Source organism: Barbus barbus (genome assembly GCF_936440315.1).
Source record: "Barbus barbus genome assembly, chromosome: 44".
In the NCBI taxonomy this organism is placed as follows: domain Eukaryota; kingdom Metazoa; phylum Chordata; class Actinopteri; order Cypriniformes; family Cyprinidae; genus Barbus; species Barbus barbus.
Genome location: NC_136722.1, coordinates 24397587 through 24413477, shown reverse-complemented (window position 1 = coordinate 24413477; position 15891 = coordinate 24397587). Strand labels below are relative to the sequence as shown.

Here is a 15891-nt window from a genome sequence, read left to right as displayed (position 1 = left end):
CCTTATTGAAGGTCTTTCAGGCTCCTCACTGCATGACTTCCTTCATATGGTCTATATGGTGTGAGCCCCCGGAGACGCCGGGACGGTCCCGTTCTCATGCTTCCGCTGAATAAGGCTGCTTGTTTGGGGAGACCCTGGCCCGCCGTGTTAAGCCTCCTGGACCACTATTTACATGCTAATGTCTGCTGGGAGAAATGCTCTGTGAGTCCTGTGAAATTCTCTTTGTTCGCTCCGATGAATCGCTTTCAGCGGCTTTCTCTGTGCACTGACAAGTGAGCATTCCTGAGTGCATGTGGACGGAAGAGCCTCGCTCCTCGTGCAGGGCTGATCTGTGACTGAACTCACACTAGTGCACTGCAGCAGGTTTGCAGTAGTTTTGGTACATCTAGATTTTGTGCATTTGAGCCTGTTACACTCAGCAAATAAAGGTCTTTTGTACTTATTGCATATGTTCCTACTTAATATCTCCGTTGCCTGATTTTGTGTAAGATCGTCAAAAGAGAATAATTTTCCATGTTTTACAGTCTTGTTTCTGCAAAGATTTTCTCTGTTAATGTGATGTCAAACTCAAATTTTCCTACATTTTACTATAAACTAATTCTAAAAAATACATTTCCATTACTTTTAATAAAATAAATGTTAACTGAAATATTTTATTTTTATATTTTATATTATATTTTATTTTATTTTGCATTGTTTTAAGTTTATGTACTAAAATAACTAAAAATAACTGAATTAAAAATGAATAAACTTTGTAGACATATTTTAGAAAAACATTAAAAATTGCAAAAACACAGTAAAATTTAAAATAAAAATAAAAACTAAAATTTAAAATAAAAATAAAATTTTAAATTAATTCCAAACATTAATAAAAAATGTAATAGTGTCTCAGTTTTACTAAAATAAGTGTTAATGCAATAATCTAGTAAAAATGCAATAAAAAAATATTTAGATTATTGCATTTTTACTAGATTTCAAATTTTACTTTTTATTTCAGCTAGTTTCCAGGGAAACAATTGTCTTTTTTATTTATTTTTTTACTGAAATGCTAGCTGTACTAAAATAACTAACTGAAAAAAAAAAAATAATAATAATGGTAAGACACACAGCAAAATTATTTAAACTTTAACTAGAATTAAAATGAAAACAGAAAATATAAAATTGAAAAGAATTCAAAATAGTAAAAAACAAAAACTTTAATGGTATCTTAATTATACAAACAAAACACTGGTGTTGAAGCAATAGTCTAATAAAAATGCAGTAATATAAATAAAATATCAAAAAAACTTAAACTTCTTTTATTGATCATTTCCATTTAGTTTATGTACTAAAATAACTAAATCTATGACTGAAATAAAATTTATATAAAAAAACAAAATAAATACAATTAATTCGAAATAATGACTGTCATAGTATCTCAATACTAAAATAACACTGGTGCAATATTCTAATAACGTAAAACATAAATATTGGTTAAAAGTTTATTTGAATTATGTTATATTATATGCAAAGCTTTTTGATGTCATTCAGGGCAAATAGCGCCAGGTTTCATGCACAGCGAAGCCGCATGCACTCTCACTTCCTGTGGTTTGTGACTACTTCCTGTCCTCTGGCACTGGAGAAGGGTCTGCATGTGGGTGGACTCGTGCTACCTTTCCATAAGTGGTTAAAGTCGCTTTAGCATCCTGGTGACATGGTGTGATGTCACAGGAAATGAGAAACAGGAAGTGTTGAGGGTAATGTGAACAGCAGTCTTTCATGCTATCATTGAATTAAGGCAAAGAGGTCAAACCTCATTCATGCCACAACGTCTGATCACAGCTTCCCCTTTTATGGAAGTTTTGTCAAATTTGAAAAACTGTTGAGATATATATATATGTATATATATATACACACACATACTGTATATGTTGAATATTATTGAGTACAGTAATGTATAGATGATTATAATTTTTTATGTTTTTATATATGCAGTATATACAGTATGCATATGTATAGATCAATTTAATTCAGTGTTACTTGCCATAACTTTATACTTAATTAATTGTGAAATTTACTAGCAATTTCTGATTGAATATTGTTTGTCTACTAGTCACTAGTGTGAGTAGCATGAGTAGTGTACTGTTCTTAATATATAGTGTATAATGAGATGTCACGTCACATTTGTTCAAACTTTCCAGACGTTTTGCACCAAATCTAGTCCTGTAAGAAACGTTCTGGTTGATTTAGCAGAAAGGACTCACTCCTGATGAGTTCAAGCGGTGAAGTTCAGTAATGAAGGTTTGACTCCTACAGACGGAGGAGTGTGAGTGAGCTGCAGAAGAAAACAAAACACAAACTGAGCTGCCAATCAAACGACCGCACACTCGGGTCCCTCGCCGTGACCTTTGACCCGCAGCGCTCAGATAAGGTGAAATTTCAGCCGGACTATGCAGTCATCTTTGCATACACTGAACACAGCAGTGATAGTCAAATGCTGGTTTCTCATGTAGCGACTGACAGACGACAGATAAACACTATCTACAGCACGACTTTCAGGAATCAATCAAACCAGGAACAGAGTTCAGCAATGAGAGAGAGCCTAGAGAGTAAAGAAATATACTGCTGATTGAAGGAATAGTTTACCAAAAAAAACCCCTCCTCATGTCATTTCAAGTTTGTATGACTTTCTTCCTCAAAGAAAATTAGGTATTTACATAATGGTAGATTTGTGTGACCACCACTGTGAAGTTGTTAATTTATATATATATATATATATATATATATATATATATATATATATATATATATATATATATATATATATATATAATATATATATAGGGTGTGATTTGTGAAAAAAGCAGGGGGGGGGGGGGGGTGCTTTTGAAAAAAAAAAAAAAAAGTCTCTCTCCATAGGTGTAAGGTAAGCGTAAGTAACCTAATATTAGTGTAATCTGTTAATCATAAATCCCGTCTGTTTAGGCAAGTATATGGGTGTCATGTCATGAAATGTTTTTAATAGGACGGAAAACAGTCTATTAAAAACATTGTAACTTAGGCCTATTTATTGTAATGATTTCATTTCCACGGTTATTCAAGCAACGAATAAATCATATAGAAAAAGTGAGCAAAGAACACAGTATCAACAGAGCTTTTTGAAATGCTAAATCAGTTAAATTCATTATTTCGACGCGCTCCAATCGGATCGCATCTTGTGAATTATTTGATTTAGAACGGGACCTCGGAGTGAGATTTGTGTATATATATATATGTATGTGTGTGTGTGTGTGTGCACGCTTAATTACACTTAATTATGTGAATATTTTTAGTTTAAATATTAAAATGTATTTAGTATAAATATTATCATGCATTTATTTATGTGTACATTTATGGATTTTTTTAGTTACATATATTTTATATATTTTTAGTATAAATATTTATCATACATTTATAAATATTTAAGTATATTTATTCCTTTTTTAGTTAATTTTAATGTTAATGTTTGTGTGTATGTATGTATGCACACACACATACAATATACAGCATGTAATGCATGTAGATAATAAAATATTACACACATGTATATATACATTACTATAACTGCTGTAAATGTGCATTTCACAGCACAGATCATCACATGCAGGTTCCTGTAGCAGCGCAGTGGAATGTATTCAGTGAGAAACAGGATGACCTTTATCTGACTGACTGCGGATGTGCTTGTATTTAGAGTCGTGTGTCACTTTAAAATTTCTGAAGAAAGTGTGAGTGGTTGTTGCTATGCAGAGTGTTGTGAGTGGTTGCCATGGCATTGTTAGGTGGTTGCTAGGGTGTTCAGGGTGGTAGTTTACAGACTGTTTACTGAAAAGAGCCGTAGATGTGATTAAGATCAGGGTTTTATCATGCAGCAGGTGAAGATCTTAATCTGGAAGTCTCCAAAAACGTTTCAGTAACGAGCAACAAAGTGTGACACGCCAGCAGTGAATCTATCCACTCTGATCTTTCTGCTCAGATACAGCTCCATCACATCAGTCTGGAGAGCTGGAGCTGTGCTTGTTGTTGTTGACTGATTGTGATGAATCAGAGAAGTGCAGGAGTGATTGTTTAGCGTGCCGTAACGTATCTGAGCAGGATAAGATGATCCAGATCTTCCCCAGTGTTGCGTCATCATATCAGGACTGATATTAGATTCCAGAGAGCTGTCAGGACGAATCCATTCATGAGCCTCATGAACACAAGATCCAACCTGCCTTCAGCAAATAACCCTGCGTCAACATCAAATCAAAACTCAACCAGTTTATTTCAAGACATTACAAGACATTCAAGACACATTATATATACTCCATGTGCAATATTATTATTGCAGTATGTGTATGTATGTGTGTGTCCTATCTATCTGTCTGTCTGTCTAAAAAATTAATAAAATGATAGCTAAATAACGCAAATTCATTTTAACGGCACTAATTTTTTTAACGTGCGATTAACGCAGCACCTGTTTTCTGTTTGACCCGTGGCCCAACCCGTCGTTGGAGAAAAGGAGATGCACAGTGTTGCCAACTCAGCATCAGTACAGACCCCTTTAGCCACTTTTTTCCCTTCAAAAAAAGTGTCCAAACCTTATTTAGTTTCTGAGACTAAACGTCTTGCTCTCCCAGCGCACACACCACTCTCTCTCTCTCTGCGTCTGCTCAGTTTCTGTTCAGCGAGCGGCGGAGAGGAGCAGCGCTTTAATTCAGTTAAACACAGATATTATGCTGCTTCTCTAAGTTTACATGCAAGTATAGCCGAAAGCACAGCACAGCTATTGTCTTTATCTTATGTGTATTTGATTTCATCAGACGACGGCTCGATTATCAGGATTGTTTTGTGCAGATTAACATCTTTGAAGGGAGAGCTGGTTATGTTGTCTTAATGGATCGCGTTTCAGTCACTTTCATATTCATTCCGTTGTCTGACAACAGAAACTTTATCAATGAAAACTGTTTTATTGAGAATTTAGCTTCATCAAAACACAGTATGTGGGCACAGAGAGGCAAACAAATGTAATAATAAATAATACATGTACATTTTGCATGCTCAGAAGAAGAGCTGCCCTGTCCTGCACACATGTAAACAGGTTAGTGTCAGTAAATTACTCCGTGCAAAGAAAGAGAAGTAATGGGAACCTGGTATTTCTTTTTTCATGTGTCTAATAGACACGTTCTCTGAAAAACATCTATGACTCTTGAAACATGTCTAGTCTTCATGCTCTGTTGACTGATTTTTGACTGGTTTCAATAATAATAAACATACATTTGCATAAAGCATCCATATTTATCCATGCCCATGTTGATTAGAGAATTAAAAACTTAAAGTATTAATTTAAGGTACATTTAGAACAAATAAAAAATTAACTCATGACAATCATGCTATTAATTGTGATAAAAAAAAATATTGATATCTATATATAATTTTCTATAAAATGAAAGGATAATAAATAAATAATAATATAAATAAATATACAATTTGATACTTGATATATATTTAATATATATTTTGTTGCAAGTTTTATTTTTTATTTATATATAATCAAATTTTATAAAAATTTAATCTGATTTTCTATAAAATAAAATATTATATATAATTATTTTCTTATTTATAATACTTTATTTTTGTGTGTGCATGTGCATATATTGTTAAATTTATTTTGTTATTTTGTGATGCATTGTTTATAAATCTACATTTTTATCAGTACACACACACACACACACACACGTAGATGTATACTGATACGTAATATGTGTATATATATATTTTATATTATAATATATTATGTATATATTGATTGATTATAAATTTTATATAATTTTACACACACACACACTTATACATTTAATATTTTTAATTAATTTGCTGTAAATATTTATCATAATCATCATTTGTATTATTAATTGTAAATATATATTGTGATTCCTTTATGGATTCATATATTATAATTTTTTACACAATGTACATTAGGCAGTTGGATTGAGCAGAAATGACAGGAGTGACGGAGCGTGTCCTGAAAAGGAAAGCCTGGGGAATCTGTCGTCCTGCTTTATTAGCTTGAGGCGCTTGGCTTAGAAAACCACAATGATGAGGAATGTACTGAGACACAATAGAGAGAGAGACGCACTACATCATGACAAGAGATGACGGAGTCAAATAACCGTCCGTGCTGAATGTCCACAGAGAGACACTGTCCACACGCCTGCAGTAATGACCTCCTCAGCACTACAGCAACAACACATCTTCATTCCCACCGTCTTTGTTCTGGCGCGTTTGCTCACTGATTAATTAGAGACGGATGGCTAATTGTGTCCGTGCATTTGCATGAAAAAGAATTACAAGCAGGTCCAGAATAACAATGTGTTTGAGTGTCACTCTGGTGATTTATGACTGATCTGCACGGCCTCGTTGCTGTGGTTCTGCAGCAAGCGGGATGTTTGTGTGTGGCTTTAATCTGATGAAGGTGAGGCTCTGGATAACTGCTCCTCTGAGACTCTCAGACCTCCTGACAGCAGATCAATGCCTTTTGTTTTCCTTCAGCCGAGGAGAAAGAGCAGTTTATGACAGCACAGCAACAGAGATGCTGTTTTAAAGGGATTTTACAGTTATATGTCACTGGCTTTTGTAATCAGACACATTTGAAGGCACTTTCAATGAGACATTTATGCAAGATTTTATATAGATGATACTGAGTTGACATGTTTGACACAGTAAGTTTGCTCTGCTGACCTGTTTATTTATTTTATTCTAAACATTATATTATTGTGATTTAGTGTTTTTAGTTTAGATTTTTATATTTATTTTTGTCATTTTTTGTTGTTTATTATAAATAAAATTTTTATTATATATTTGTTTATTATATTTGTTATACATTTTATTTATTAATTACAAAATGACCTGTTTATTTAGCAATTTCTTTGGTGACCCAAAAATAGCAATCTTGATTTTTAACATAAACATTAGGCATCAAGAAAGTCCCAAGAAACAGTTTTCCAGTTTTTATTTATTTGTTAGTGTATTACAAATGTCATATTTATTATAAACAGCATAAATGTTTATAATTAATTACATATTTTTGTATTTACATAATTTACATAATACACATTATTATAAATATCTATCATATTTTTATGACCTTTCGTTTCCGGTTGAGTGAACGCTGGCGTGTCTGTCTGCCGCTGCTCTCCGGTGTTTTCGATCTGGATTAAACTCTGGATACTGTGAACTTTGCACCCTCTGTATTTTTACCCTTTGTGAACTTTTGCACCCTGTTTCAGAGGACTTCAGAGTACCGTAATCACACACTGGCTGACATGTCTGTCGCTGCTTTCCGATGTTTTTTGCCCTGGTTTCGCTTCCCCTTCTGGATTAATCTCTGTGGACATTGTGCCTTTCTACCTCCGGTTTCTGTGGATTATATTTGATCTGTACCAACGACTAAACCGAACTTTTGGCGTTCCTTCGTAATCTTTTTCCTGTCCCTCGTTGACCCATCGCGAGCCTTGATCCCCTCATTTCCCCCAGTTTGTTGCGTATCGACCCGTGGGTAAGTTTCCACTTTCTCTCTGGTCTGTTACCCGTTTAATCTGTTTTATTCTTGTCCGGTCTGCCCTTTTCCTACCCAATAGGGTGGTTCTGGGTGGTTTTTGTGTGGTGTTCAGGCTAACGCGTTTTCAATCATGGTCATGTAGTAGGATATGTTTTTGGCTTGGCGTTCTCTCCGTGCTGGTCTGTATTTTACTGTTTTTTCAATGTGCACGCCATATTGACTTCACTCGTTTTTTAAAAGATTGGAAGAAAAATAAACTTCAGATATCATATGAAATTTTCAGAGATTGTCTTAAACGGAATCAGAGTACGGCTAAGGAAGCTCAGAGGAAATACATGTCAGATATAATTTCCCAAAAGGCAGATAGACCGAAGACTATTATTGACTAGCACCAGAAAACGTGAGCACATTACACCGGTTCTTGCCTCTCTACACTGGCTCCCGGTTCAGTTTCGAGTTGATTTTAAGATTTAGCTTTTTGTTTTTAAAGCTTTACATGGTTATGCTCCCCAGTATATCTGTAATCTCCTCATTCTGCATTCCACCTCTAGATCTCTTCGGTCGTCAAGTCAGTTTCTTCTCTCAGTTCCTCGTTCACATTTTAAAACGAAAGGCGACCGGGCTTTATCGGTGGCAGCACTAGGCTCTGGAACGGTCTTCCCCTCCACAGAAGATCTTCTCCTTCTATTTCCTTGTTTAAATCTGCTTTGAAAACCCATTTATATTCTGTATGTTTTAATTCTGTTTGAGGATGTAACATTGTATTTGTCCCTTTGTTTGTCTTGATTGAGTATGTTTTTACTTTGTTTTATATTTGTTGTACACCACTTTGGTTGCAACTCCTGTTGTTTTTAGATGTGCTTTATAAATAAACTAAACTATAAACTTATATCTAATAGTTTTATATTCATTTTTAATTTACAAATAAAGTATTTTTTATTATTATTTTTGCATTTATTCTAAATAACTATTTTACTTTTTATTATATATCTTAATATACATTTTTAATTTATAATTAAATAATAATGTATTTATCATTATATTATTATTTATGCATATATTCTAAATAACTATTATATTTGTAAAAAATGATATTTAATCTTTTAATATATAATTACATATATTATTTTGTATTATTAATTATATTATATTATTATGCATTTATTCATAAATTATTATTTAATTTTTTTTTGCATTATATTTATATTATTTATGCATTTATTCTAAATAACTATTATATTTTTTATTATATAATATTTTTATATCAACTTTAATATAAAATTAAATATATTATTTAGTATTATTAATTATATTATTATTTATGCATTTATTCCAAATATATATTATATTTTTACTATATATATATAATACTTTTATATTTATTTATTTGTTATGTTTTATTTCTTTGTAACAAAAATCAAGTGATTATTTTTGCAAATGTCCCAAGAAACAGTTTTCCAGCTGAACTCAGATTTGTAAAGGAATGAAGTTGTTCTGTTGAGTGTTTCTTGTGAATCCTGAGCAAACATCCCTGCAGACTCATCCATCACGGCACATTCTCATGCTAATGCTAACAGATGACGTCTTCTCCTCAGTCAGCACTAAACTCTTGTTTACCAGCGTGTGTTTTGTGCATCTATTCATCCTGCCGTGGCTCTTTCTCTCTCCTCACTGTGACTTGTGTCTTGTTTTGTGGTCAGTATTTCTGGTGACTCAATAGCACACAGTTAGAAACTCCTGGAAAACAACACGGCCTCTGCTTCACCTCAGTCCTGGACGTTTCATTTAATCAAACAGTGCTGGTGTGTGTCCTGAAACTGCTACTGCACTCAAACACATCAGTGCAGATCAACTTTCACAAGCTTTCTAAAAGCTTGATTCGTCCCTGAACTTAAACAGTCACATGATCACCTGAAACAATCAGCTCATTGTTGTGCGGTGGTGATGTACTTGATGTTTTTGAAAGTTTTCGTGATACAGGACAATCAGACGTGGAAATCACACAGATGGCAAGTGATTATCTGCAGCTTTGATAGTTTATTCCCGGTGGATGGATGTAGATGCATTCACAATAGCATACTAGCATACTATGCTTACTTCTTCTTCTGTATGCTACGCTACCATTTCTGATCAATTCCTGAAGTTGAACTGAGGAACAAAAAAAGCATTATTATTTTAAATTAAAATTAAAACAAAAAAAGTTACCTGAAATAAAATAAAACTTTAAAAATCTTTACAATTTAAAATATTTAAAATTATTTTATTTTTAATTTCTCATTTTTATTTAGTTTGTTAATGTATTAAAAGAAAATTTGAAATAAAGAAATAAAAATTTATAAAAACTAAATACAGAAAAATAATAATAAAAATGACAACGCATAATAAAATGATTAACATTTTAACAAAAATTTATATTTTTCATTTTCATTTAGTCTAACTCAGTGTCCTAACTAAAATAACTAAAAACTAAAACTGAAATAAAAATACAAAAACTCTACAGACATTTAAAAAAAAAATACAAATGGCAAAAATAATTGTTTCAAATGTTGATTTGAAAGTTTTGGAAACAGTTTAAAATGCTTTAAAGTTTTTACTTTACTTTACTTTTGTCATTTAGCAGACGCTTTTGTCCAAAGCGACTTACAAATAAGAAAAAGTAACTAAAACTAAAAAGTTACAACTCTATAAATACTATCTACCCACATATTTAAGAAAATAAAGAAATTAAATAAAATTAACACATGCATATAACAACAACATTTCAATAATAAACATATCAATGAAAAAATTAAATAAAAAGCTACTACTATCCCTTGCTAAGTTTTATAGGCCTTAATGATGGATAGTTGATGAGTCGATTTTTACCATGCTATTTGTTTGTTAGTTACCTTTATTTAATAGTTACCTCTATTTAAATTGTAAAACAACGTTTATTTGCAAATTGTAATTCCAATATTTCACACAATTCAATGATAACTCAGTGTTTGTGATATACAGTGCCATGCATAAGTTTAGACACCCATGCTAAAGTTGACTAAAAAGAGAAATAAAAAATCATCTTTTGGAAATTTAACTTAATGCCTTAATTAAAAAAATTTGGAAAAATCCAACCTTTAAGGACACCAAGTTTCTTTGTGAATGAATAATGTATCGTAAATAAATAAATGTTCTTCCTTAAAATACAGGGTGCATAAGTTTGGACACCCCTATGTTAAATTCCCATAGAGGCAGGCAGATTTTTATTTTTTATTTTACTTCATGGATCCAGGATACTATGCATCCTGATAAAGTGCTGTATTTCTGCGTTAGATGAAATGCAGGATGTGGTTTGATTTGTATTGATCAGGAGCTGAATGGGATTTGCTGTTGTGATTTTGATCGTATGTTGACAGTAAAAGCAGACCTCAGCACAAACACCTGTTCTTCATCTGCAGGTTGATTCTCAGGATTTGATGAGTGTTAGTGTGTGTGATCAATAGTGTCTCTCGCAGGATTTGTAATCTCAGAAGTGTGTGTCTGTCCTGCAGTGTTGATTTCATGCTCAGTGTGAGTGTGTTGATCTCATCTGCATATATCTGTATAGAAGTGTGTTGCTGAAGAGTGTGTGATTCTGTCATACATGATCGCACAACATATCACCGCACTGTGTTAATATGATCACGAGTATTAGAGGAGCGGTGGCACATCTCTGTTATGTCTTCATAACTAGAGATCAGCATGTTTTACATTTGGTCATTTTGAGATTATCAGTTTTGGATGATAACCATTTTATTTTATTTTCTTTTGTGAATTTTTAATAAAGCAAAACAGCGTTTCATGCAAAATAGGCATTAATTGAACTTTCAAAATTTTATATCAGTGTTATTTTAGTGTTATTTATATACTGTTTTGCATATATATATATATATATATATATATATATATATATATATATATATATATATATATAAAAAATAATAAAACTAAAGCCAATTAAATAAATAAATAAATAAATAAATATATATATATATATATATATATATATATATATATATATATATATATATATATATATATATATATAAAAATAATAAAACTAAAGCCAATTAAATAAATAAATAAATAAATAAATATATATATATATATATATATATATATATATATATATATATATATATATATATTTATTTATTTAATTGGCTTTAGTTTTATTATTTTTTTTATTTGTCACTATAGTGGTTTAAGTTTCAGTAATTTTATGTGCTTTTATTTTTATTGTTTTGTAATTTTACTTTTAATTTCAGTTTTTTATTGCAATTTTAGTTTTAGTAAATTTAGTGCTTCAACTTAAACATATTTGTGTCATTTAGTTGCCAAAGCAAAATGTGTGTATGCACACACACACACACACACACACACACATACATATATACATATAAGTATAATTTTATATATAATTTTAATTTATTTATCATTATTATTTATTATAATTTTAATTTTTTAATTTATAAAGATAAAATATATAAACATTTCTATAGATATTTAATGTTTATTATACATATGATGTATTTAAAATATTTTAAAATACTTGATATCAGATGCTATTTTCTATATGATGCTATATGAAGTGTGTATTATTGTGTCCACACAGATCATGAGTGTATGGTGTGTGTTTGTCGTGTCTCTGGTTCCTATGTGTCTCAGCTGAGACTGTATTTGAATATTGTGTGTTGGAGCGTTGAGATGCTCACTGTGATTAATGTGTGTGTGTGTGTGTGTGTGTGTGTGTGTGTGTGTGGCGGCTCGGATCTCTGCCATACAGATGCAGCTGTGTCCTGTCTCTCTCACTCACTCACTCACACACACACACACACACACACACACACACACACACACACACACACACACACACACAGACAGACACACAGACACAGACACTGGTATGATCAGTCATTCATGGTTTCAGACGGAGTGGAAATGTGAGCTCATCTGGACCTGTTTTACTGGGTCTGTGTTTGGATGTGTGTTAAAGCCTGAGGTGATGGGTCAGGTGGAAATCCCAGCCCAGACACACACACGTTCACACGTCTCCGCTCGATTACACCGCAGCGCTCCACTCTCTCTCTGTTTGTGTTTCCTGGAAATGTTCTTCTTCCCTATAGTCACTACATTAACAGCACAGTAATAAGACTGCATTATCATCAGTGTGACAGTCACAACTCACTGATGTAAACTACCATCTCCAGGACTCAATGATAGTAAGTCTGACCAGGTTTCCCGATGATGGCCCGAGGCCGGCGTGAGTGAGTTTCTGCTCGTCGTTCAAGCCAGTTATCACTACAACTCCATCTACTGATAATTAATGCTTTTATGCCATGCAGATATAAACATTTGGTTTTCTGTGATGTTTTAAACATTGTTTACAAATTAAGAATATGTCAGTAACATTATCCAGCTGCTTTTCAGGCTTTATCTAGTCAAGTCAAGTCACCTTTATTTATATAGCGCTTTTTACAATGCAAATTGTGTCAAAGCACTGCACAATATCAAAAAAGGAAAATAATGTGTCAATAAGTTTAAATAGTGCATTGCTGTCACACATTAAAAACAATATTTTTTTGTATTTTATGCAAAGATATAGGCCTATGTAATATATCTAAAGCTATCAAAATCCAATGTCTTCATAACTAGAGATAAGTGTGTTTTATATTTGATCATTTTGAGATTATCAGGTTTGGGTGATAACCCTGCCTGCTTGGTTACTTCATTTTGAATTTATTTCATTTTATTTCACTTTATTTGTACATTCTGAATAAAATAAAAAAAATGTTTTTATACTTGAATAAAAAATATATATAAATATATTTGTAGTGAGTGGGCCGGGGCCAAGAGCCGTGGGAGCGGAACGAGGGCGGTGGAGTTAATGATAATGAGCGACACCTGCGCCACTCACCGTCTCGTGTCCCACGGAGCAGCTCCGGAAGGATAAAAGGAGGAGTGACGACACTGTGCCGCAGTCGTCTGTGAGGGACTGCCGCTTTACTTTTGTGTTTGTTTATTTTATTTATTAAATTGTCTATAAATCTATTATTATTTAATTCAAAAGCAACATTTTTATTGAAAGAACCATATATATATATACATCAGGGTTTCCGTTGTCCGGTAATTGCCGGACATTGGCCGGAAAAAAAATGAAATGTCAGACAAAATTAAATCTCTCCGGTCAAATTGTCAGATTAAAATGGCCTAATAATCCCGCCCCACTAACACAATCTGAATTTGAGAATAAGCCTAAAATGTATAAAGCAAAAATACACCGACCTTTGGCTATGTTATAAAGGAACAGGCTCTACCGTTTGAAAGTTATTAAACAACATCGCATGCTGCATTTAAAATAAAGCGCACGCCTAAGGGGCCGCTCACATATCGCGTCTTTTGCGCGCTCAAGTTCGTTATTTCAAATGGAGACGCTCATAATGGAAGCGACGCGGTCGCAGTGCGACGCGCTCGTTTTTTCCAGGCGTATCCGCGCCGCATCGAGATAAAAACATCTCAACTTTTCAGAATGCCGCAAGCGCACCGCAGGTCATGTGACAAGAACCAACCAATCAGCTTCCTCACCTTTTCCGTTACTTTGAAACCTCAGCAGCGTTTTTGAAGTATGGGGTGCACCCAAACATTGCGGCGTTTTTTACTTTTCTTAGTAAATAAATGTTGTAACAGAGTTACAGCAAGTGTTTTTCGGTGTTGGAAATCCATTGCTGAAATTTCCTTGTTGTAAGAGAGCGCAGCTGATGGTTGTTTAGCAACGACAGACGCCTCCGGAGCGCAACCGCCCGAGCGCTTTGGAAAAAAAGAGAAAGCGGCGCGCCTAGCGTTTTCCACGCGTTTTTAGGCGCGATATGTGAATGGCCCCTGAGACGTCTATTTATAATAAGCGCAGCATTCTTTTGTAGGCCTATAATTCTAATATCGTTCTCACCTATATTATATTATCTTATGCTCTTCAATAATATGCAGAACCAGCGATCAGAAGGATTATTTGCCATTTTACAAGCATTGAGTCTGCGGACACCGCTCCTCTTATCGATGCCATAAGCCTGCGACGTGATGCCCTCGCTGTCATGACAGAGCTCCGTGGCTATGGAGGATTGCATTTCTCCACAGCCTGCGAAGTCCTCATATGTGATTTCAACTAAATGTATCCAGAGTGGTAATCCCTGTCTCGAGTGTTCCTGCAGAGAGGGGGTTCTCGCTGCAGAATCGGATCAAGACGAAGCAGCGAAGTCGCCTTGCGGAGAACAAGGTTACGCGCCTTATGCGCATTGCAAGTTGTGGAGAGACTCTGAGAAGTTTTGATTTTAAGTCGGCAGCTGCACAATTCAGCACTGCAAAACAGCGTAAAAAGTAGCCTAAAATGACAGTGTTATAGGCCTAGTCATTTGTTTGTTCCAGTTAATTTGACAAGGAGTCATTTCACGGTGGCCAATTTAAATGTTACCAGTTAAATGAGACATATTGAGAGTGTATAATTAAGTTCGCTTGAGTAAAAACAATAGGCTACTGTTCAGATATTTTATGTGGGGAAGGGGGATTGGTTTGTTAAACTATGAATGTGAAACCATAGTAAAAACAATTGGCGTTGATTGATGCCAATCGGACTTTCATGTTTTTTTCCGTCTATTTGAAAGTTAATAGTTAATAGTTAATAATAAACGTTGCATTCTATACGGCCTGATTATGTCATTTTTTAAGTTACATAGCCTGCCTCCAGTTTTCCTCAACTTGACTAATTAAGAGGCGATATTTGACCGGCACATCACCAAAATGTCCGGAAAACGAAACCTCTGCCGGTCACTTTGACCGGCACCATTTTTTTCTAGCGGAAACTCTGATATACATATATTCACATTTGCAAAATTATGTTGCTAAAATATAAAATCTTTATATTTTATAAAACTAAGAAAATATATTTTTATATAGTTTTAATAAGATGCATAAAATTCATTTGCCAAAAGTATTATATATTAACTCTTGTGTGTATTTGTATTGTTGGGCCAGTGAAAATGTTGATAGGGCAAGTAATCTGGGCCAGCAGAGAAAACTGTTGTTAAACGTTGAACTAAATATGTTGTACAGAACAGATCTAATACAGTAAACCTGAACATACTTTTGGAAAATATTAATCTTTTGAAAACAGCATTCAAAGCCCATATACAGTTGGGCATAAAAGTATTTATTCAGCCACCGATTGTGCAAGTTCTCCCACTTAAACAGATGAGAGAGGCCTGTAATGTTCATCATAGGTACACTTCAACTATGAGAGACAGAATGGGGGGAAAGAATCCAGGAAATCA

At 33.5% G+C, this 15891-nt stretch overlaps 1 protein-coding gene across 2 annotated transcripts in view; it reads left to right on the top strand.

Annotated features, from left to right (window-relative positions):
* gfod1 (glucose-fructose oxidoreductase domain containing 1) overlaps positions 1–15891 on the top strand; it is a 29207-nt gene that overhangs the window by 6841 nt on the left and 6475 nt on the right. Inside the window, exon 1 of one of the 2 annotated variants that reach the window (XM_079406820.1) lies at positions 7147–7552. The exons of the other annotated variant lie outside the window; for it this stretch is intronic. The gene's annotated coding sequence lies outside the window, so the exon portion shown is untranslated. Of the gene's footprint in view, positions 1–7146; positions 7553–15891 lie in introns of those variants that run through there. 2 annotated transcript variants of the gene reach the window in all.